Genomic DNA, 24,192 nt, shown 5'->3' with positions numbered 1-24,192 from the left:
AGAGACGGGGTTTCACCATGTTGACCAGGATGGTCTTGATCTCTTGACCTTGTGATCCGCCTACCTTGGCCTCCCAAAGTGCTGGGATTATAGGCTTGAGCCGCAGCGCCCGGCCTAAACATCCCTCTTTAAACAACCAGTCATTTTATTCTAGGACTAAATCTACCATACAAGATTCTTTCTCATATAAAATGGTTTCTTTTTATTTATTTGTTTATTTAACTAAAAACAACCCTCTTTATTTTGATAGCTTTCTTTACACCTGTCTTATTTCTTGGTCCCTTTTACCTCATTTTATATGTAACCTTTAAATAAACTTTGAATTAGACAAAAATTGTTCACCTTTTTGAAAAAGGACACTTTTTTTTTTTCTGGCAAGAATGTTTTCCTTCAATTATCTTAATTGGAAAATACCCAAATAATGAAATATCTATTATTTAATTTAATATAACTTTAGACTCTAAATTGTGACAAGTTTGCTGACAAGTATTTATCCCATTACATTTACCTATTTTATTTTAATTGTTTACCTAGATTATTTATGGAAATTGTGATCATTATTGTTTAAAGTTATGAAACCACCATTGCAAAATTATAACTGAAATAGTGAAAAAGTTCTAACCTAACTGACTGCATTTTGCTTCTTATCTCCAAGCTGTTCTTGTTCATTCCTGAGCATAGGCCAAACTAACTTTGGGAGAAACTTAGTTTATAATTTAGCTTTGAAGCAAAGACAATAACTGTCCTTTCCCAAACAAACCTCCCTACTGTTTGTGGACTGAATTGCCTAAAGCCACAAGATTAGAAGTTAGGGTAATTTTACTGAATAATTCAAGATGTAACTATTTTGATAAAACCAATATCAATGTCTTCTTTATTAAAAATTACATAAGTGAAGATTATTCTGTTTTGGATTGGGTTTATAGTTTTGTAGCCCCTATACCAAATTTTGACAGCTAATAGTATTTGTCAGGGATAAGTATGAAATTGCTTGATTAATAAATGCAAACAAAAATATATGCTGGCAATTCTTAAGACATTTCTAATATTACTTTACCAACAATCTTAAAACAAACTTATTTATTAAAGATTTAAATTAAGTTATGTAAACTTGAAAAAGCATTTCACTAGCCTTTTCTTTTTTCCTGATAGTGTATTTGATTCAAGCACTTTTATTTTCTTAAGCCAATTAATTAGAGCTCTATTATATATTGTCAGTAGTGAAACACTCATACACAGCACATGAATACATAGATGTATTAGGCATGCCTATAGAAATATATCTTACAGATTCATAAAAACTGTTTTTTTTCCCTCTGTCTTAGGCTTTCAGATTCTTGATAACCTGTTTCACAACCCTAGACAGTTGTCAGCTAAATAACCTTAAATTTTACTATTGAAGGAAACAACTGAGGTGAAAATAAAATAGCAAAATTTACATCGTAAGGTAGAGAGAGAAAGTCTGGTGGTGCTAGAGGGAGATTAAAGATGCATACCAAATCAAACATAAAATTACAGAAATTTATCATAGGATTGTACAAGGAGACCAATTTTATTTAGATAGGGACTACCTATTTTTTAACTGGATCTCTGAGGTCTTAGAAGAGCCCAAACTAAATCCTAGGTCTCCAAAAAGGGAGAGTTATGATGAGATTAGGGCAGCTGATGCTTTTCCAGGGCACTTACAATTTTTTTTAAACAAAGACATTTTTAAGTGTCTAAACTACGTTCTTCCTTAAAAACCCAAGAGTAGCCTCTGTTGCAGTAACTATTTTAGTTTAAAAAGAAAAAAGAAACAGGTAATACAATATAAAAGTAAGCAGTTTAAGAGCTGACACAAACTTGTCTGTTTACACTCTTGGGGTCCCATAACTAAAAACAGAGATTTCTCCCCAAATAGGCATCGGGAGTCTGCCCCTTCCCTCCCCTCCCCTCCCCTCCCTTTCTTTCCTTTCGCTTCACTTTGCTTCCCTTCCTTCTTTTTTCTTGAGACGTGTTGCCCAGGCTGAAGTGCAATGGTATGATCTTGGCTCACTGCAACCTCCACCTCCTGGGTTCAAGTGATTCTCCTCCCTCAGCCTCATGAGTAGCTGGGATTATAGGCACCCACCACAACACCCAGCTAATTTTTGTATTTTTGGTACAGACTGGGTTTCACCAGGTTGGCCAGGCTGTTCTCGAACCCCTTACCTCAGGTGATCCACCCGCCTCGGCCTCCCAAAGTGCTGTGATTAGAGTCATGAGCCACTGTGCCCAGCCTAATGTGTCTCTCTCTTTTTTTTTTTTTTTTAATGGTTAAAAGAGGAAACATGAAGGAAACAGATATTCACTGAGCACTTATGGCCCACCCATGCTTTAGTTCTTTTACTTATCTCCTTTATACAAGGAGGAAGCAGATTTAGAGAGGCCAAATAACTCATCTAATATCTCATAGTAAGAATGCAAGCCTGGATTTGAACTCAGTCCCATGAATTCAAAGCCCACAATCTTTCTATAGCATGTGAAGTCATTTCTTCTTGGGTCTCTGCACTTGGTTCTCCTTCATCACTTCAGGCAGCATAAGATGCTGAGCGTCTACCAATTGCTATTTTTTTCTTCCTTTGTCTTTGTTAAGGTAAATAATATGTATATAATTTACCATCTTTACCATTTTAAGTGTCAAGTTCAGTGTAATAAATACATTTATATAATTTTTTTCCATTTATCTTCCTACTCGCCTTTCTTCTTCCCAGTCTTTGGTAACAACCAATCTAATCTGTATCTTACTCATATGTAAGAGCTTTAGAGAACATGTGATATTTGTCTTTCTGTGCTTGGCTTATTTTGCTTGACATAATGCCTCTAGTTCCATCCATATTACTGTAAATAACAGGATTTCATTAATTTTATGGCTGAATAATTTTTTATTGTGTATATTTACCACATTTTCTTTATTCATCTGTTGATGAGCACTTAAGTTGATTCTGTATTAGGGCTATTTTGAATAGTGCTACAGCAAACGTGGGAGAGCAGATAGCTCTTTGGTGTGTTTATTTCCTTTTTCCTTCTTTTTAAAAATATGCCCAGTAGTGGAATTGCTGGGTCATATGGTAGCTCTGTTTTTACTTTTTTGGGGAACTTCCATACTGTTCTTCACTGTAGCTGTACTAATTTACATTCTCACCAACGGTGTATGGGGGTTCCCTTTTCTCTACCTCATTGCCAGAATTTGTTATTGTCTATCTCTTTGATGCAGACTACTTTAATTGGGGTGAGACTGATGATACTGCATTGTGGTTTTCATTTGAATTTCTCTAATGATTAGTAATATTGAGTATAGCTTCATATACCTGTTGACCACTTGTACATTGTCTTTTTGTAGGTCTTTATATGTCAAAATGTCATTTTGTATGTCTTCTTTTGGGATGTGTCTGTTAAGATCTTTTGTCTGTTTTTAATCTTTTTACTTTTTTATTTTTTTTATTTTTTAGATACAGGGCCTCACTCTGTCACCCAGAGTGGAATGTAGTGGCTCAATTATAGATCACTATAACCTCAAATTCTTGGGCCCAAGTGATCCTACTGCCTCAGCCTCCTGACTAGCTAGGACTTCATTTTTGCTTTGGTTGCCTGTGTGTTTTGAGGTCATATACAAAATTCTTTGCCCAGACCAATGTCCTGGAGCATTTCCTCAATGTTTTCTCCTGGTACTTTCATCATTCCAGGTCTTAGATTTCAGTCTTGAATCTATTTTGATTTGATTTTCATGTATGCTGAGAGATAGGGGTCTGGTTTCATTCTTCTGTAAGATAGTTATCCAGTTTTCCCAGCATCATTTACTGAAAAGACTGTCTTTTTTTTATTGTATGGTCTTGGCACCTTTATCAAAGATGAGTTGGTTTTAAATATGTGAGTATATATCTGAATGCTCTGTTTTGTTCCATTGATCTATATGTCTGTTTTTATGTGAGTACCATGCTGTTTTAGTTACTATAGCTTTGTAGTAAGTTTTGAATTCTGGTAGTGTGATGCCTCCAGGTTCATTGTTGTTGCCAGGATTGCTCTGGCTATTTGGGATCTTTTGTGGTTCTATATAAACTTTAGAATTTTTTTCCTATTTCTGTGAAGAATATCATTGGTATTTTGAGAGGGATTGCATTGAATGTGTAAATTGCTTTGAGTAGTATTGTCATTTTAACAATATTAATTCCTCCACACCATGAGCATGGAATATCTTTTCATTTTTGTCTTCTTCTATTTCTTTCATCAGAATTTTATAGTGCTCCTTTGTTCTTTGTATGGACCCTTCCTTCCTTCCTTCCTTCCTTCCTTTCTTTCTTTTTTTTTTTTTTTTTTTTGATGGAGTCTCGCTCTGTTGCCAGGCTGAAGTACAGTGTCGCGATCTCAGCTCACTGCAACCTCCACCTCCCAGGTTCAAGCGATTCTCCTGCCTCAGCCTCCTGAGAAGCTGGGACTACAGGCGCATGCCAGCATGCATGACCAGCTCAATTTTTTTTTTTTTTTTTTTTTTTGTATTTTTAGTAGAGGCGGGGTTTCACCATGTTGGCCAGGATGGTCTGGAACTCCAGACCTTGTGATCCACCCACCTCCACCTCCCAAAGTGCTGGGATTACAGGTGTGAGCCACCGTGCCCGGCCTTGTATAGATATTTCTTCTCTGATTAGATTGATTCCTAGGTGTCTTATGTATTTTGTAACTATTGTAAATGGGATTGCTTTCTTTCTTTTTTTTTTTTTCTTTGAGATGGGGTTTTGATCTTGCTGCCCAGGCTGGAGTGCAGTGGCCTGATTTCAGCTCACTACAACCTCTGCCTCCCAAGTTCAAGCGATTCTCCTGCCTCGGCCTCCCGAGTAGCTGGAATTACAGGCATGTGCCACCATGCCTGGCTAATTTAGTATTTTTAATAGAGACAGGGTTTCTCCATGTTGGTCAGGCTGGTCTCGAACTCCTGACCTCAGATGATTTGCCCACTTTGGCCTCCCAAAGTGCTGGGATTACAGGCATGAGCCACCATGCCTGGCCCTGCTTTCTTGATTTCTTTTTCAGATCAGTCACTGTTGACATATATAAATGCTCCTGATTTTTGTATGTTGTTTTGTACCCTGCCACTTTACTAAATTCATTTATCAATTCTAATAGTGTTCTTGGTGGAGTCTTTAGGTTTTTGTAATGATAAGATCATGTCATCTGGAAACAAGGCTAGTTTGACTTCTTCCTTTCCAATTTGGATGCTCTTCATTTCTTCTCTTGCCTAATTGCTCTGGCCAGGACTTCTGGTATTATGCTGAATAATAGCAGTGAAAGTAGGCATCCTTGTCTTGTTATAGCCTTTAGAGAAGGGCCTTCAATTTATCTGTGTTGAGTATGCTATTAGCTATGGGTGTGTCATACATGGCCTTTATTATTTTGAGGTAGTTTCTCCTATACCCTTTTTGATGAGTTTTTTTTTTTTAAATCATATAAGGATGTTGAGTTTTATCAAATACTTTTTTGGCATCCATTGAAGTAATGGTTTTTGTTATTGACTCTGTTAATGTGATTGTATCATGTTTGTTGGTTTGCATGTGTTGAACCATCTTTGTATCCCTGGAATAAATTCCACTTGATCATGGTGAATGACTTTTTCAATGTGTTGTTGAATTTTGTTTGCTACTATTTTGTTGAGGATTTTTACATTATGTTTATCGTTGATACTGGCATGTAGTTTTCTTTTTTTGGTTGTGTTTTCCTCTCATTTTGGTATTAGGGTAACTTACGCTGGCCTTGTAGAATGAGTTTGGAAGTATTCCTTCCTCTTCGGTTTTTTTGAGGACTTTGAGTAGGATTGGTATTAGTTCTTTAATGATACAATTCAGCAGTAAATCCATCAGGTTCAAGGCTTTTCTTTGATGGGAGACTTTTTATGATGGCTTGGATCTTATTGGTTTGTTGAGGTTTTCTATTTCTTCATGGTTGAATCTTGGTAGGTTTTATAGGTTCAGGACTTTATCCATTTCTCTTAGGTTTTGAAATTTGTCTTATAGTTGTTCATAATAGTGTTGTAGTCTCAGCGATGCACGAAGATGTAACAGTCTCTTCTTGTCTGAGATAACACCTGGAGTTCTTTGTCCTACCTCCAAGATGATTAAGGAGTACAGACACAAAGGTCAGGTTAGAGCAAAAGTTTAATAAGCGAAAGAAGAAAGCTCTTTGCCAGCAGAGAGGGGGTCAAGTGGGGTGCCCACTATGAGGCTGGGCTCCCAGGTTTTGTGGACTGGGAAGGGGAAGGAATGTGCTTAGTTCCTGGGCTGTCTTGGAGAACACGTGACTCAGCTTGGCCCAGGGACCTTGGCCGACCGACCAGTCAGGAGCTGAAATGATGATTCATAGCTGCTGCTCAGCTTGGCCCAGGACCTGTCAGAAGCTGAATTGAAAGCTTGGCCCAGGACCTTAGCCTGGGACCAATCAGGGGTTGAAGTGATAATTCATAGAAGCCGGACTTACAGTCCAAATAAAGGAAAATAGAGTGCCCACTAGAACCCACCGGAACCCACTGTGCCCATGCCCACAAAAGGAGAAGGAACTTTTTCTCAGAACCTGCTGAGTATACAAAGGACAAAGGCATTTCTGTGCCAGGCCTTGTTCTCTTATCTGAGTGAGCTGGAGGTTTGTGCAGGTTTGTATCCAAAAGGGCCAGAGGTTTTACTATCTGTGCCACCATGGGCATGTCTCTAGGCACAGCACCCTGTGTTAGTTCCCTTATCAGCCTAAATTTTTTCTCAGGCTGCTTTTTTGCTTTTTTTTTGACTTCCTTTCTTTTTTTTTCTTTTTTTTTTTTTTTTTTTTGAGAGGGAGTCTTGCTCTGTCGCCAGGCTGGAGTGCAGTGGCGCGATCTCAGCTCACTGCAACCTCTGCCTCCCAGGTTCAAGCGGTTCTCCTGCCTCAGCCTCCAGAGTAGCTGGGATTACAGACGCGCGCCACCACGCCCAGCTAATTTTTGTATTTTAATAGAGACGGGGTTTCACCATGTTGGCCAGGATGGTCTCGATTTCTTGACCAGGTGATCCACCTGCCTCCTCCTCCCAAAGTGCTGGGATTACAGGCGTGAGCCACCGCTGGCCTCTCAGGCTGCTTTTTATGTTATGTGAGAATGAGGCATTGACCATGGGCCAGGGACTCTCTGGCACCCTTCCCTTGTTATCTATCTAAGGCAAGCTAAATAACTCCTTTCAAATAGTATCTAATAATCCTTTCTAAGGTCTCAGTTGTTGTATCTCCTTTCTCATTTCTGATTTTATTTATTTGGATCTTCTCTTTTTCTCTTAGTCTAGATAAAGTTTTGTTGATTTTGTTTATCTTTTCAAAAAACAAGGTCAGGCATGGCGGCTCAGGCCTGTAATCCCAGCATTTTGGGAGGTTGAAATGGGCAGATTACTTGAGCTCATGAGTTCAAGACCAGCCTGGGCAACATGGCGAAACCCCATCTCTATAAAAAATGCAAAAATTAGCTGAGTGTAGAGGGGCACACCTGTAGTCACAGCAATTTGGTGGGAGGATGGCTTGAGTTTGGGAGGTGGAGGTTGCAGTGAGCGGGGATGGTGCCACTGTACTCTAGCCTGGGCAATAGAATGAGACCCTGTCTAAAAAACAAAAAACAAAAACAAAAACAAAACAAAACAAAAAACAAACCACCAAACTACCTTTTCATTTTGTTGATTTCTTTTCATTTATTTCCGCTCTGATCTTTATTGTTTCTTTCCTTCTACTAATTTTGGGTTTGGTTTGTCCTTGCTTTTCTAGTTTCTTGAGGTGTATCGTTAGGTTGTTTTATTTGTTTTTCCTCTTTTTTGATATAGGCATTAGTTGCTATAAACTACCCTCTTAGTATTGTTTTTCCTGTATCCCATAGACTTTGGTATGCCATATTTCCATTTTCATTTGTTTCAAGAAATTTTAAAATTTCCTTTTTCTAGGCCAGGTGTGGTGACTCACGCCTGTAATCTCAGTGCTTTGGGAGGCCAAGGTAGGTGGATCTCTTGAGTCCAGGATTTCGAGACTTGCCTGGACAACATGGCAAAAAACAGTCTTTACAAAAATAAAAATAAAAAATTAACCAAGTGTGGTGGCACATGCCTGTGGTCCCAGCTACTCAGGAGGCTAAGGCAGGGAGATCACTTGAGCCTGAGAGTTTGAGGCTGCAGTGAGCAGTGATCACATCACTGTACTCCAGCCTGGGCAATGGAGCAGGACCCTGTCTCAAAAGAGAAAAAAAAAATTTATTCTTTTATTTTTTTCTTAAGAGATGATCTTGCTATGTTGCCTATACTGTGTTGCCTGGGCATAGCTCATTACTGATCAGCATGCAAGTTTTGACCTGCCCTGTTTCCAACTTGGGCCACTTCCCAGTCTCCTTGGGCAACTTGATGATCCCCTGCTCCCAGGAGGTCACTGTATTGATGCTGAAAATAGTGTGGACACTTAATTGACATACCACACTATAGCCCAGAACTCCTAGATACAAGTGATCCTCCAGCCTCAGCCTCTTGAGTAACTTGTACAAAGGCATGTACCACTGCACCAGCTCTTTCTTAACTTTTTCTTTGACCCATTGGTCATTCAGGAGCATGTTGTTTAATTTCCATGTGTTTGTGTATTTTTCTGAGATTCCTCTTGTTATTGATTTCTGTAGTTTTATTCCATTGTGGTCAGAAAATATACTTGATATGATTTCTATTTTTTCAAATAGAAATCAGACTTGTTTATTTTTAATAGAAATCAGACTCGATACAGACTTGGTTTGTGGCTTAAGGTATGGTCTACTCTGGAGAATGTTCCATGTACTGGTAAAACTGCTGCATTTGATAGCAGTTGGGTGAATTTTTTTTTTTTTTTTTTTTTGTCACCCAGGCTGGAGTGCAATGGTATGACCTCAGCTCACTGCAACCTTTGCCTCCTGGGTTCAAGCAATTCTCCTGCCTCAGCCTCCCGAATAGCTGGTATTACAGGCATGCACCACTACACCTGGCTAATTTTTTTTTTTGTATTTTTAGTAGAGATGGGGTTTCACCATTTTGTCCAAGCTGGTCTCGAACACCTGACATGAGGTGATCCTCCCACCTTGGCCTCCCGAAGTGCTGAGATTACAGGAGTGAGCCACCATGCCCAGCCGAAATTTTCTTTAAATGTCAGTTAGACCTATTAGATCTTGTGTAGTTTAACTGCCATTTATTTGTTAATTTTCCATGTGGATGATCTGTCCATTACTGAGAGTGAGGTGTTAAAAGCCTCTACTATTATTGTATTATAGTCTAACTTTCTCTTTGGAGCTATTAATGTTTGCTTTATATACTTGGGAGCTCTGGTGTTGGGTGCACAAATTTATTTATTTATTCATTTTTATTTTTTTCGAGACGGAGTCTTGCTCTGTCACCCAGGCTGGAGTGCAGTGGTGCGATCTCTGCTCACTGCCATCTCTGCTCACTGCAAGCTCCACCTCCCAGGTTCACGCCATTCTTCTACCTCAGCCTCCCAAGTAGCTGGGACTACAGGCACCCACTACCACGCCCGGCTAATTTTTTGTATTTTTAGTAGAGACGGGGTTTCGCCGTGTTATCCAGGATGGTCTGGATTTCCTGACCTCATGATCCGCCCACCTCGACCTCCCAAAGTGCTGGGATTACAGGTGTGAGCCACCATGCCCGGCCAGGTGCACAGATATTTATAACTGTTATATTCTCTTCCTGAACTGATGCCTTTATCATTACATAGTGACCCTCCTTTTCTTTTTTATAGTCTTTGATTTGTAGCATATTTTATCTTATATAAGTATAGATAGTCCTGCTTTTTAAAATTTTCCATTTGCATGGAATATCTTTTTCCACCCCTTCACTTTCGGTCTACATGTGTCTTTAGAGGTGAAATGCGTTTCCTGAAGGTAACATGTAGTTGGTTTTTGCTTCTTTATCCATTCAGTCACTCATGTCTTCTAGCTGGAGAAGTGAGAACATTTACATTCAGTGTTATTATTGATAAGTAAGGACTTACTACTGCTATTTTGTTGCTTGTTTTCTGGTTGTTTTGAGACTTGTCTCTTTCTTCCTTTCTTACTGTCTTCCTTTGTGATTAAGTGATTATCTCTTGGCATGTTTTAATTTGTTGCTTTTTACTTGTAGTGGATCTATTATAAAAACTGTGCTGTGGTTACCATGAAGCTTACAAAACAGTTTTTATAGATATGAGTTATTTAAAAGAGATGACAACTTATCTTAGATCCCAAATAACAGAAACAAACAAGTCCGAAACCCCCACAAAAGTTTTACAGTTTAATTCCTACCCCCACGTTTTAAGTTTTAGTTGTCTCAAATTTATACTTTTTTTTTTTGAGATGGAGTCTCACTCTGTCTCCCAGGCTGGAGTGCCATGGTGCGATCTCAGCTCACTGTAACCTCTGCCTCCCCGGTTAGAGCAATTCTTCTGCATCAGCCTCCCGAGTAGCTGGGATTACAGTTGCCCGCCACCACACCCAGCTAATTTTTGTACTTTTAGTAGAGATGGGGTTTTGCCATGTTGGCCAGGCTGGTCTCAAACTTGTGACTTCAGGTGATCTGCCAGCGTCAACCTCCCAAGCTGCTTGGATTACAGGCATGAGCCAATGCTCCCGGCCAATTTATACATTTTTATGTAAAATAATAAGTTTTCTTTTGCATGTTAGTGTTTTTTCTTTCAAGCTGAAGAACTGTCTTTAGCATTTCTTGAAAGAAGGGTCTGGTGGTGGTGAATTCTATCTGGGAAATACTTTATCTCCCCTTAATATTTTAATGACAGTTCAGTTGGATACGATATCCTTGGATGACAGTTTTTATTTCTTTGAGTACTGAAAATGTCATTCCACTCCCTCCTGTCCGGTGTGATTTCCATTGAGAAGTCTGTTGCCAGACATATTGGAGGTCTTTTATATGTTGTTTCTTATTTCTCACTGGTTTTAGGATCTTCTCTTTGTCCTTGACCCTTGAGGTTTGCTTATTAGATGACTTGGGATAGTCTTGTTGGGTTGAATCTGTTTGATGTTCTAATGCCTTCTTGCACCTGGATATTTACCTCTTTCTCCTGTTTTTGGCATTTTCTGTTATCACTTCTTTGAAGATTTCTACCCCTTGCTCTTGGTCAGCTTCCTCTTGAACATCATTCTTAGATTTGGTCTTTGGAGGTAATTTTCTCTATCTTCTTTCTTTCTTTTATTGAGGCAGAGTTTTGCTCTGTTGTCCAGGCTGGACAACACGTGGCACAATCATGGTTCACTGCAGCCTCAACCTCCTGGGGTCAAGCAATCCTCCCACCTACAGGCGCCAGCCACCACCCCAGCTGAATTATTGTATTTTTAGTAGAGATGGGTTTTCACCACATTGGCCAGGCTAGTCTGGAACTCCTGACCTCAAGTGATCCGCCCACCTCGGCATCCCAAAGCACGGGGATTACAGGCTTGAGTCACCACTTGCCCAGCCAAAACTGCTATTTTGAATTCCTGGTCAGAGAGCTCACAAGTCGCCATCTAGATAGGGTCACGCTCTGGATTTTTGCTTTGCCCTTTTGGGGAGGTCATATTCCTCTGTTTGCTGTTGTTTCTTGTGGGCATATAGCTATGTTTTTTGCAATAGAGGATTAGTTATTTATTCTAGTTTTCTCTGGCTTGTTTTGCTTTTTATTGAACATACTTGCTTAGTGAATCGTCACTGCCTCCTGTGGCTCTAGGTGGCGCGTTAAGCCCAGGTTTAACTCTTCTAAGTGATCAGAGTTCTGCCTGTCTTAAATGGAGGAGGTCCTAAAGAGATTACCCCAGCAGTGAGGAAAGATTGTCTAGGTGTTCGTGTCCAGGGGACCTGGGGAACTCCCTCCTGCAGCATGGTGCTGGTGAACAGACACCCTGATTTGGCAACCCCTTTGGCTGAGTTACAAAGCGGTTTCTGAGGCTGGGGATGGTAGTCCTGCCTACCCTGTTTGTTTCTGCCTGTCCTTAGGGTTAGTTCTCCGTTCAGGCAGTCACGAGGCTACCCATGGGTTAAAGCATGGAGGGGTCTCCTGCCTGGGAATCCAAGAAGTTGGAGGAGTGGTTGACCACCTCAATTTCACTTTTTCCATTGTAGAAACCATGAGCTGTGGGGAGACTGGTGCCAGGTGTAATAGGGGGAGGGGCATCATGGATATGGAAGTCTAATTCTCCTGTCCTTTGCTTGAAGTTTTTCCCCTTCTCTGTGGCCCTGGGAACGGTCTCGCCCTTGTACCTGAGCTCTGGGTTGTTGCTGGGGAGGATTTTGGAGGTGCATATTTGGTTTTGGTTTTCTGTGGTGGGGATTGACGCCAACTTGGAACTTCTTGTCATGTGTTTTTAAACACATCTATTTATAAGTGTAATATAAATAGTAAAAAAAAAAAAGTATATTTTGTATGTTTTCTTTACATATATAATTTAGTAGATGTTTTAAAATAAAAATGAGATGATATTAAAGAGTATGAAACAGTAGAAAAATTAAAATGAGATGAAATACAAACAGTTGATTTCTGTGTATGTGTATATACATACACACACTTTCCTTTTAGATACTACAGTTTACTCTAAAACATGAAAATTCAGAAGACCTTATCAGGTACTTGGTTTCAAAAATAAACTATAAATTTGAAAAGGCAGAAGTAATGCCTTCCAAATGACACTGACCATAATGCAGAAATTTAAAAATGAAAGATAACAAAAAATATATCCATTTGGACATTGAAAACATACATTGGAGTCTTAGCTTAAAGAAGAAGTAAAAGTAAAAACTGCAGCATAAAGAAAGGAAATGACATTCAGTGTACAGTTTAGAAACTTAAAGGTATTTTGATAGAAACAAAAAGAAGCAAATAAATGAGTTTAATACAAATGTAAGAAGCTGGAAAAGGACCAAAAGGCCAGGCATAGTGGTTCATACCTGTAATTCCAGCATTATGGGAGCCTGAATTGGGAAGATCACGTGGGGCAAGGAGTTCAAGACCAGCGTGGGCAACAGAGTGAGACCCTGTCTCTACAAAAAGTACAAAAATTAGTCAAGCGTGGTGGTGCTTGTTTGTAGTCCCAGCTAATTGGGAGGTTGAGGCAGGAAAGGATCATTAGAGCCCATAAGTTCGAGGCTGCAGTGAGTTGTGATCACACCATTGTATTCCAGCCTAGGTGACAGAGCAAGACCAAAAAAAAAGAAAAAAGAAAAAAAAAAAAGAAAGAAAGGGAAAACAATAAAATAGCTCAAAGAAGTTACCAAGAAAATAAGTAAACATAAAAGTGCAGGTTAACAAACTACAAAACAAAGAAGAGAAGTGAATTAGTGATCAAGGAAACAGAAAGCTAGTTATTTGATGAAAATGAAAATAGAAAAATATTTGGCAAGAATAGTTATAAAATAACATGAGAAACAAAAATGGCTGGGCATGGTGGCTTACACCTGTAATTCTAGCACTTTGGGAGGCCAAGGCAGGAGGATCACTTGGAACAGCCTGGGCAACATAGCAAGTCCCCCATCTCTTAAAAAAAGAGAAAAAGAAAAAGAAAGCCAAAAGTAAGACATAAACACAGATGTGGAGGAGAGTATGTAATTGTAAAGAAATAGAATATAATCTTTGGTAAGAATAAAATTAGGAGAAAGGGATGTGCTTCTCTAGGAAGGACATGCCTGTTATTAAAAAATGTTTAAAGAATAAGGAAAACCTTTGATTCACTAAACTGCAAGTCACTTCTCGGTAGTTTCAAACAGCACTTACTTTTTTGTGTCGGTATTGTTTATTTGGAATTTTCCTCTATAGTTTGTTTAAATATCAGTAAAGATCTGAATGGCACTGTGTTTTTACTTCATCATTTGTACATAGGATGTTCACTCATTGTTGAAGAAAGCATTTTGTTTAGGAGAGAGTGTCTGTGTACTGTGGTGTACGATGGTAGATGTAATTATCACTGAAGGTCACCGAAATGTGAAAATCCCTGGTAATGTCTTGACAGCTGTGTGGAAATAAAGCTGTCAAATGGGAACAGTCAGGGCCTACTTAGAAAGTGCTTGCTAAAGCAAGAGAGTCAGCCACTTTTGACAAAGTGGGAAAGCTTTGTAGTGAACAAAAGGGAAGGCGTCAGTTGTGCTGTTGACTGCAGGCTATTGACATGGGACACTGGAAGTGTCTAATAAGCATTGAGGCATCTCATATGATTGGTTATGGGAGTACATTTGGCTTTCTCTGCTTGGTTCTGAGTTCAAAGCTGGGGCACAAATTAGAGAAGCTGCATCACTGCCATGTCCTGACTGGTGTGGGTTGGTTGCTACAGCAGTTTCTGGTTTGCCTTTCTGAGCTGATTGCTGCAGAGGGTGTGGGTCAGACCCTGCTCAGATTCCCACTGACAAATGCAGGCTTGGGAGTGAATGGAGAGGAAGCCATTTAATTGTGGGGCCAATGAGTCTCTGCCTTAATCATGGGATTTGACATTCAGTGTTCTATACACTGATTGACTGATTTCTTTCTTTATTGAAGTCAGATTTATATAATATAAAACTAACCATTGTAAAGAGAATGACTCAGTGGCAGTTGGTAGATTCACAATGTTGCTCAATTATCACTTCCATCTAGTTCCAAACAATTCCATGTCAAAATATAGCTGTGTACCTACCTGTTAAGCAGCTCCTTCTTATTTCTCACTCCTCCTAGCCCCAGACAACTACCAGTGTTCTTTTCATCCATATGGATTTACTTACTCTGAATGTTTTAAATGGAATCATACAATATGTGACCTTTTGTGTCTGTCTCTTTTCCCTAAGCATAATGTCTTCAAGGTTCATCCATATTGTAACAGATGTTATGATTACTTTCTTGTAATTTTCTTTCTCTTTTCTTTTCTTTCCTTTTTTTTTTTTTTTTTTTTTTTGACACAGGATCTCACTGTGTTACTCAAGCTGGAGTGCAGTGGTGCAATCTTGGCTCACTGCAGCTTTGACCTCCCAGGCTCAAGAAATCCTCCCACCTCAACCTCCTGAGTAGCTGGGACTACAGGTACATACCACTACACTTGACTAATTTTTTTTGTTTTTTTGTAGAGACAGGGTTTCACGATGTTGCCTAGGCTGCTCTCGAACCCCTGAGCCCAAGTGATCCTCCTACCTTGAACTCCCAATGTGCTGGGATTACAAGCATAATAAGCCACTGTGCCTGGCCACTCTCTTGTAATTTCCTTTCAACCTTTAAGTATATTTTTCTCCTGGGAGTATGGGAAGAACAGTATGGTGATCTGGGCACTCTTTTTGTTTGGAAACATCTGGAATTATCCAAAAACATGAAAGGTAAGGCACTGGTTCCAAGCTTTCTAGGTACAGACTGGAAACTAGTCAAAGCGTTAAGACATACGGGACTCAATGACCCTACTATTAATGCTTTTGCTTTTGGAGCCATTCCCAATCCTGCATACATTTGTTAGTGACAAGTCTGGTGGGTTGCCCAGGATATGTCTATTTTGAGAGATTCTGCAGTGGGCCTGGGACAGAGAGGGAAGCACTGAGCCTTGGGAGGGTGAACCAGAGGGTGCAGTCTGCTCTCCTGTCCTTTCAGGGAACTTTCCAGTTCTATCTGTTGCATGCCTCCCATTTAGAATCTAATGTTCCAGAATTCATATTTATTTAAGTACTTACCATTTGAGTTCTCATGTAGTATGGCAGTTTTATGTCTCCTGTAAAGCATTCAAAAATTTAAAGACCACTAAATCAAACTTTAAAACTTCTGTGTATCACCGGATATCGTGGCTCATGCCTGTAATCACTTGAGGTAGATCACCTGAGGTCAGGAGTTCAAGACCAGCCTGGCCAACATGGTGAAACCCTGTCTCTACTAAAAATACAAAAAATTAGCTGGACGTAGTAGCACATGCCTGTAATCCCAGCTACTCAGAAGGCTGAGGCAGGAGAAATGCTTGAACCTGGGAGGCGGAGGTTGCAGTGAGCCGAGATTGCACCACTGTACTCCAGTCTGGGCAACAGAGTGAGGTTGTCTCAAAAAATAATAAATAAATAAATAAATAAATAAAACCACTGTGTATCAAAGAATATAATTTATAAAGTGAAAAGGCAACATACAGTGTAGGAGAAAATATTTACAAATCATATATCTGATAAGGGGTTTATGTGCAGAATGTATAAAGAATACCAAAATGGCAGTGTTCGGGTATGAGGCTGGGGCTAAGCTGAGGGATTCAGGTGTGGTGCAGGTAGGAACTGAGGAAGCGCCCAAGGATGTCAAGATGACCGCATCTATGCATGGTCAACCCAGTCCTTCTCTAGAAGATGCAAAACTCAGAAGAGCAGTGATCATAGAAATCATAGAAAAAAATTTTGACTACCTTAGAAAAGAAATGACACCAAATATATATCAAATGGCATCATTTGGGACAACAACTGGTTTCTCTGGAATATTCTCAAACTTCCTGTTCAGATGCTGCTTCAAGATAATATAAGCAAGGAAAACTGTGTTTTCAGAAGCTCACTGATTGGCATAGTTTGTGGTGTTTTCTACCCCAGTTCTTTGGCGTTTACTAAAAATGGACGTCTGGCAACCAAGTATCATACCGTTCCACTGCCACCAAAAGGAAGGGTTTTACTCCATTGGATGATGCTTTGTCAAACACAAATGAAATTAATGGCGATTCTTCTAGTCTTTCAGATTATGTTTGGAATATTAAATGGTCTACACCATTATGCAATATTTGAATGGACACTTGAGAAAACTATACATGAAGAGTAACCAAAAAAATGAATGGTTGCTAACTTAGTAGAATGAAGTTTTTATAAAGAGGACTCAGGCATTGCTGAAAGAGTTAAAAGTAACTGTGAACAGATAATTTGTTTCTGTGCCTTTTGCCTGGTATATAGCAAATACTAAAAAAAATTCAATAATTCAATCAATATAAGTTTCATCTTACATATAAGTTACAGGTTTTATCTCCTGATAGTGTGTCCATTTTGCTTGGTACATAACAGATAATAAATATTCAGTATCAATAAATGTAATAATAATTTAAAAAAAGAATTACAACTCAACAACAAATAACATTAAAAATAGCAAAGGACTTGAATAGACATTTCATCAAAGATGATATACAAATGGCCCAGAAGCATATGTAAAGATGCTGACCATCACTGATCATTAAAGACATGCAAGCCAAAATTCTGTTGGGATACCACCTCATACCTATTAGGATGGCTACTACAAGAAAAACAGAAAATAACAAGTTTTGGTGAGGACGTGAGCATATTACAACCCCGTGCACCTTTTTGGGGATTGTAAATGGTGCCACTGCTTTGGAAAGCAACATGGAAATTCCTCAAATAATTAAAACTGCCATATGATCCAACAATCCCACTTCTGGGTGTATACCCAAAATAATTGAAAGCGGGGTATTGAAGGGATGTTTACACACCCATGTTATAGCAGCACTATTCAGAACAGCTAAGAGACAGAAGCAACCCAAATGTCTATCAACAGATGAATGGATAAGCAAAATGTGACACACTTTTCCCTCAGTATCTGTAGGGGATTAATTCCAGGATACTCTGCAGATACCAAAATCCACAAATGCTCCAGTCCCTTATATAGTGTGGCATAGTATTTGCATATAATCTAGGCACATTTTCCCATATACTTTAACAGCGGTCCCTAACTGTTTGGCACCAGGGACCGGTTTTGTGGAAGACAATTTTTCCACAGACAGGGTCAGGGGGATGGTTTTCGGATGAAACTGTTCCACCTTAAATCATCAGGAATTAGTCTGATTCTCATGAGGAGTGTGCAGCCTAGATCCCTTGCGTGTGCAGTTTAGAATAGGGTTCATGTTCCTATGAAAATCGAATGCCACTGCTGATGTGACTGGAGGCGAGGCTCAGGCGGTAATACTTGCTGGCTTCTTTGTTCATCTCCTGCTCTGTGGCCCAGTTCCTAACAGGTTAAGAACTGGTACCCATCCATGGCCTGGGGCTTGGAACCACTGCTTTGAATCCTAGGTTACTTATAATACCTAGTACAGTGCCTACATATAACTTTATTAGTGTGGATTTGACTTAGTATTTGACTCAGGGAAAATTCAAGTTTTGCTTTTTGGAACTTTGTGAAATTTAATGTATTTTTGAATATTTTAAATCTGAGTTTGGTTAAATCCACAGACACAGAACCCATGGATATGGAAGGCCCATAATATATACACAATGGAATATTATACAGACTTAAAAAGGAAGGTAATCCTGTCTCATGCTCCAACATGGATGAATCTTGAGTGCTAAGTGAAAGAAGCCAGTCACAAAATGACTGTGTGATTTCACTTACATGAATAATCTAAAGTAGAAAAATTCATAGAAACAGAAAATAGAATGGTATTTACTAGGGTGTGGAGGGAAGGGGAAAAATGGAGAGTTGTTTAATGGCTATAGAGATTCCATTTTGCATGATGCAAAAGTTCTGGGGATCTGTTCCACAACATTGTGAATGTATTTAATGGTACTAAAATATATGCTTAAAAATGACCAAGTTGGTAAATTTTGTTGTGTGTTTTAATATAATTTTTTTTTGAAACAGGGTCTCACTCTGTTGCCCAGGCTGGAGGACAGTGGCACCATCTTTGCTGACTGCAACCTCAGCCTCCTGAGCTCAGGCGACCCTCCCACTTCAGCCTCCCAAGTAGCTGGGACTACAGGCATGCACCACCACACCCAGCTAATTTTTGTATTTTTTTGTAGAGATGAGGTTTTGCTATGTTGCCCAGGCTGGTCTTGAATTCCTAGGCTCAAGCAATCCTGCCTCAGCTGGGATTACAGGCATGAGCTACTGCATCCAGCCTGCAATTTTTAAAACATCAAAATAAATGTAAAGGCTACGTCTTAGATATATTTTTTAACCAATTAAAAATAGTAAAATTTTCTCTTATAGCACAGTGGTCATGCCTGTAATCCTAACACTTTTGGAGGCTGAAGTGGGAGGATCACTTGAGCCCAGGAGTTTGCGACCAGCCTGGGCAACATAGGGAGACCCTCGTCTCTACAAAAAATGCAAAAATTAGCCAGGCATGGTGGCGTGTGCCTGTAGTCCCAGCTACTTGGGAGGCTGAGGAGGGAGGATCACCTGAGTTTAGGAGGTCAAGGCTGCAGTGAGCCAAGATTGCACCACTGCACTCCAGCCTGGGTGACAGAGCAAGTCCCTGTCTCAAAAAATAAAGTAGTTTAAAAAGTATAAGCCAAATTGTGAGTGAATGAGAGAGAGACAAGTGGGGGTTGGGTGGGAGATGTGTGTGTGTGTCTAGATAAATATTTGATCAGTTTGTGGAGGCAAATGAATTTCATCATCAGGGCAGATTTGTCCGGAGCTGCACGCCCCGGCCATAGCGAATAATAATTGAGGATTAAACGCCTGAGCTATATTCATTTCCACCCCACACCTTCTCCCTATCTTTGCCTTTTTTCCCCTGTACTAATACCTCATTAAAGATGGCGCTCTTCCTGCTTCTTCTTCACTCACTTTTCCCGCGCCCGGGAAAATTGTTACTTAATAGCGCAAGCGCAACATGACGTCCGACCGGAGAAACCGAAACTAACCTGGCCACGCCCTCAGCAATGAGATCATTTCCGCCTTAGCCCAACCCCTTCCCTTCCAAGTGTATATAAGGCAGTGCATTACCGCCATTAAACGAGACTTGATCAGAGCACTGTCTTGTCTCCATTTCTCGTGTCTCTTGTTCCCCAAATTCCCACCCCCTCCTCCAGGGCCTGCTCTGACTATCCCGCGGGCCGGGATACAGATTTATTGGAGAAAGTTTTGCCATGGTGAGGGTATTTCCTTGGGATAGGAATGAAGTAGGGAAATACTAATTTGTGACTCTGGTTATTTAAATTATTCAATGACAATCTGTTTAGATGTCTTTGCATAGATAATGCAAATTAGATTGGGAATTGCCAGAATTTGGTGCCTGAACTATATAATTTTTAAATTTTTTAGATGAGAACATAATTTCTATTTCCAGATCTATTCAGACACTGAAGACTTAGGTTGGCCAATTCAAGGTCACTTCTTTTTTTTTTTTTGAGACGGAGTCTTACTCTGTCACCCCACTCTGTCACCCAGGCTAGAGTGCAGAGTGCAGTGGCATGATCTTGGCTCACTGCAAGCTCCACCTCCTGGGTTCATGCCATTCTCCTGGCTCAGCCTCCCAAGTAGCTGGGACTACAGGCGCCTGCCACCACACCTGAATAATTTTTTGTATTTTTAGTAGAGACGGGGTTTCACCATGTTAGCCAGGATGGTCTCGATCTCCTGATCTTGTGATCCGCCCACCTCGGCGTCCCAAAGTTCTGGGATTACAGGTGTGAGCCACTGCACCTGGCCACCTCTTTTTTTTGTATTTGCATTTTGCAACTTTGTTGAATTTATTTATTAGTTCTAACAGTTTTTTTGTGTGGAATCTTCTACATATAACATCATAATTACAAACAGAGATGATTTTTCTTCCTTTCAAAATTGGATACCTTTTCTTTTTCTTGCCTAATTGCTCTGGCTAGAAATTCCAGTACTATGTTGAATAGAAGAGATAAAAGCGAACATTCCTGCCTTGTTCCTGCTCCTAGAGGAAAAACTTTCGTCTTTCACTGTTAAGAATGATGTGAGCTGTGGGTTTTTATAGATGGCCTTTATTACGTTTCCTTTACAGAAACTACCTTCCATGACATAGTTTCCTTTTATTCCTAGTTTGTTGAATTTTTTTTAATCATAAAGAGGTGTTGAATTCTGTCAAATGATTTTCTTGCATCAATGGAGATGTTTATGTGGTTTTCTCCCTTCAATTTGTTAATGTAGTATATTGCATTGATTGATTTTTGTATACTCAATTATCCTTGCATTCCAGGAATAAATCCCACTTGGTCATGGAGTATAATCCTTTTAAATTAATTAACTTATTTATTTGAGACAGGGCCTCGCTTTGTCACCCAGGCTGGAGTGCAGTGGCACCATCTTGGCTCACTGCAACCTCCATCTTCCAAGTTCAAGCGATTCTCATACCTCAGCCTCCCAAGTAGCTAGAACTATAGGCGTGCACCACCATGCCCAGCTAATTTTTGTATTTTTAGTAGAGATATGGTTTCGCCATGTTGACCAGGCTGGTCTTGAACTCCTGAGCTCAAGTGATTCGCCCGCATTGGCCTCCCAAAGTGCTGGGATTACAGGCGTAAGCCACTGTGCCTAATCCTTTTTTAAAAATAACATTTTATTGAGGTATAATTTACATACTTTGAAATTTAACCATGGAAAGTATTCAGTTTGATGAGTTTTAGTTCATACAGTTGTGCAGTGATCATCATAATTTAGTTTAGAGCACTTCCTTCACTCCCAAAAGTTCACTTTGTAGTCATTCTTCATCTGACCTTCCCACCCCTAGGCAACAACTAATATACTTTCTATTTTAAAGATTTGCCTTTCTGGAAATTTAGTAAGTAAACTCATACAATTTGAGGTATTTTATGTCTGGTTTCTTTGTTTAGCATAATAGTTTCCTTTAAAAGTTTTATGGATACATAATAATGATACATATTTATGAAGTACATGTGATATTGGAATGTATACATACAATACGAAATGATTAAATCAGAGTACTTAGGCTGTTTTTGTCTACGTTTACTGTTTTTGTGTTGGGAACATTTCAAATCTTCTTTTTTAGCTATTATGACATATACAATATATTGGTGTTAACTATAGCCAACCTACTGTGCTATCAAACACTAGAACATATTCCTTCCATCTAACTCTATGTTCCCATGCATTAACCAATGACTTTTCATTCCCCTAGGCCTGCCCTGTTCCCAACCTCTGGTAACCATCATTTTACTTTCTACCTCCATGAGATCAACTTTCTTGTCTCCTACATATGAGTAAGAATATGTGATGCTTGTGTTTCTGTCCCTGGCTTATTTCACTTAACATAATGACCTCCAGTTCCATCCATTTTGGTGTAGAATAACAGGATTTAATTATGTTTTTATGGCTGAATAATATTCCACTGTGTATATATAGGATATTTTATTCATTCATCCACTGATGGATACTTAGGTTGATTCCATGTTTTGGCTATTGTGAACAGTGCTACTACAATAAATATTAGGGTGCATGTATTCCTTTGGTATACTGATTTCTTTTTTTTTCTTGAGAAGGAGTCTTGCTCTGTCACTCAGGCTGGAGTGCAGTGGCACGATCTTGGCTCACTGCAACCTCAGCCTCCCAGGTTCAAATGATTTTCCTGCCTCAGCCTCCCAAGTAGCTGGGATTACAGGTGTGCGTCACCACATCTGGCTAATTTTTGTATTTTTAGTAGAGACAGGGTTTCACCATGTTGGCCAGGCTGGTCTCGAACTCTTGACGTCAAGTGTTCCACCAGCCTCAGCCTCCCAAAGTGCTGGGATTATAGGCATGAGCCACCATACCCCGCCTGATTTCCTTTCCTTTGAATAGATACCAAGTTGTAGGATTGCTTCATTGTATGGCAGTTCGATTTGTAGTTTTAAAAATAACCTCCGTATCATTTTCCATAATGGCTGTACTAATTTATCTTGCCTTTTTTTTTTTTGTCACTTTATTGAATTTGTTTATTCTAAGTTTTTTGGTGAAGTCTTTAGAATGTTCTATATTTAAGATCATGTTGTCTGTAAAGAGGTATAATTTGCCTTTCTGTTTTCCAATTTGGATGCCTATTTCTTTATCTTGCTTGATTCTAAGACTTCCACTACTATGTTAATAAGAGAGGTGAAAGTAGGCATTTGATTCATGTTTCAGTTCTTAGAGGAAAGACTTTCAGCTTTCCCCTATTCATTATGATGTTAGCTGTGGGTTTGTAATATGTGGCCTATATTATGTTGAGGTATGTTTTTTCTATGCCTAATTTGTTGACAGTTTTTATCAGGATGGAATGTTAACTTATATCAAATGCTTTTCCTGCATCTATTGAGAAGATCACAGTTTTTGTCTTTCAATCTGTTGATGTGATATATCACATTTATTGATTTGCATATGTTCAACCTCTTTTGCGTCCCTGAGGTAGAGCCCATTGATCATGGTATCTTTTTGATGTGTTGCTAGGTTCAGTTTGCTAGTACTCTTGAAGATTTTTACTGTATGTTCATAAGGGACGTTTTGGCTGTTGTTTCCTTGGTATCAGAGTAATGCTGGTCTCATAGATTAAGTTTGAAATAATTTCTGCCTCTTCATGTTTTTGGAATAATTTGAGAATTAATGTTAGTTGTTCTTTTGAAGTTGAATGTAGCAGCAATGCCATCTGGTCCTAGATTTTTCACTCTTGGGAGACTTTTTATTATGGATTCAATCTCGTTACTTATTATTAGTCTGTTCAGGTTTTTGTATGCCTTTTTTTTTTCAAGATTGAAAAATTGCTATTTATTTAAAAAAACTTCTGAATTAAATAGGGAAATGGCAATAACTGGTATATACATTAATTCAAAATATTTTCACTGAGCACTAAATAGTTCACTGAGAATAGTTTCCAATCTTTTCACTAAAAACCCCTTTTAAAGAATGCCTAAAACTGGCCAGGCGTGATGGCTCAGGCCTGTAATCCCAACACTTTGGGAGGCTGAGATGGGCAGATCACGGTCAGGAGTTTGAGACCAGCCTGGCCAACACAGTGAAACCCCATCTCTACTAAAAAATACAAAAAAAAAAAAAAATTAGCTGGGCATAGTGGCAGGCACCTGTAATCCCAGATACTCAGGAGGTTGAGGCAGAATTGCTTGAACCTGGGAGGCTGAGATTGCAATGAGCCGAGATGGCATCATTGCACTCCAGCCCTGGCAACCGTGTGAGACTCTGTCTCAAAAAAAAAAAAAATAAAATAAAACAAAGAAAGGCTGAGTGCGTTGGCTCATGCCTGTAATCCCAGCACTTTGGGAGGCCAAGTTGGGTGGATCACAAGGTCAGGATTTCAAGATCAGCCTGGCCAAGATGGTGAAACCCCGTCTCTACTGAAAATACAAAAAATTAGCCAGGCGTGGTGGCACGTGCCTGTCATCCCAGCTACTCTGGAGGCTGAGGCAGAGAATTGCTTAAACCTGGAGGGACGGAGGTTGCAATGAGCCAAGATCGCGCCATCGCACTCCAGCCTGGGCAACAGAGTGAGAC

At 39.5% G+C, this 24,192-nt stretch overlaps 1 pseudogene; it reads left to right on the top strand.

Annotated features, from left to right (window-relative positions):
- Window positions 1-16,183: 16,183 nt before the first annotated feature.
- Window positions 16,184-16,903, top strand: LOC123567093 (complex I assembly factor TMEM126B, mitochondrial pseudogene; annotated as a pseudogene).
- Window positions 16,904-24,192: the final 7,289 nt, after the last annotated feature.

This window comes from Macaca fascicularis, chromosome 10, assembly GCF_037993035.2.
Source record: "Macaca fascicularis isolate 582-1 chromosome 10, T2T-MFA8v1.1".
Taxonomy (NCBI): Eukaryota; Metazoa; Chordata; class Mammalia; order Primates; family Cercopithecidae; genus Macaca; species Macaca fascicularis.
Note: the sequence above shows the minus strand (reverse complement) of the source record. Positions and strands in the feature narration are given on the sequence as shown.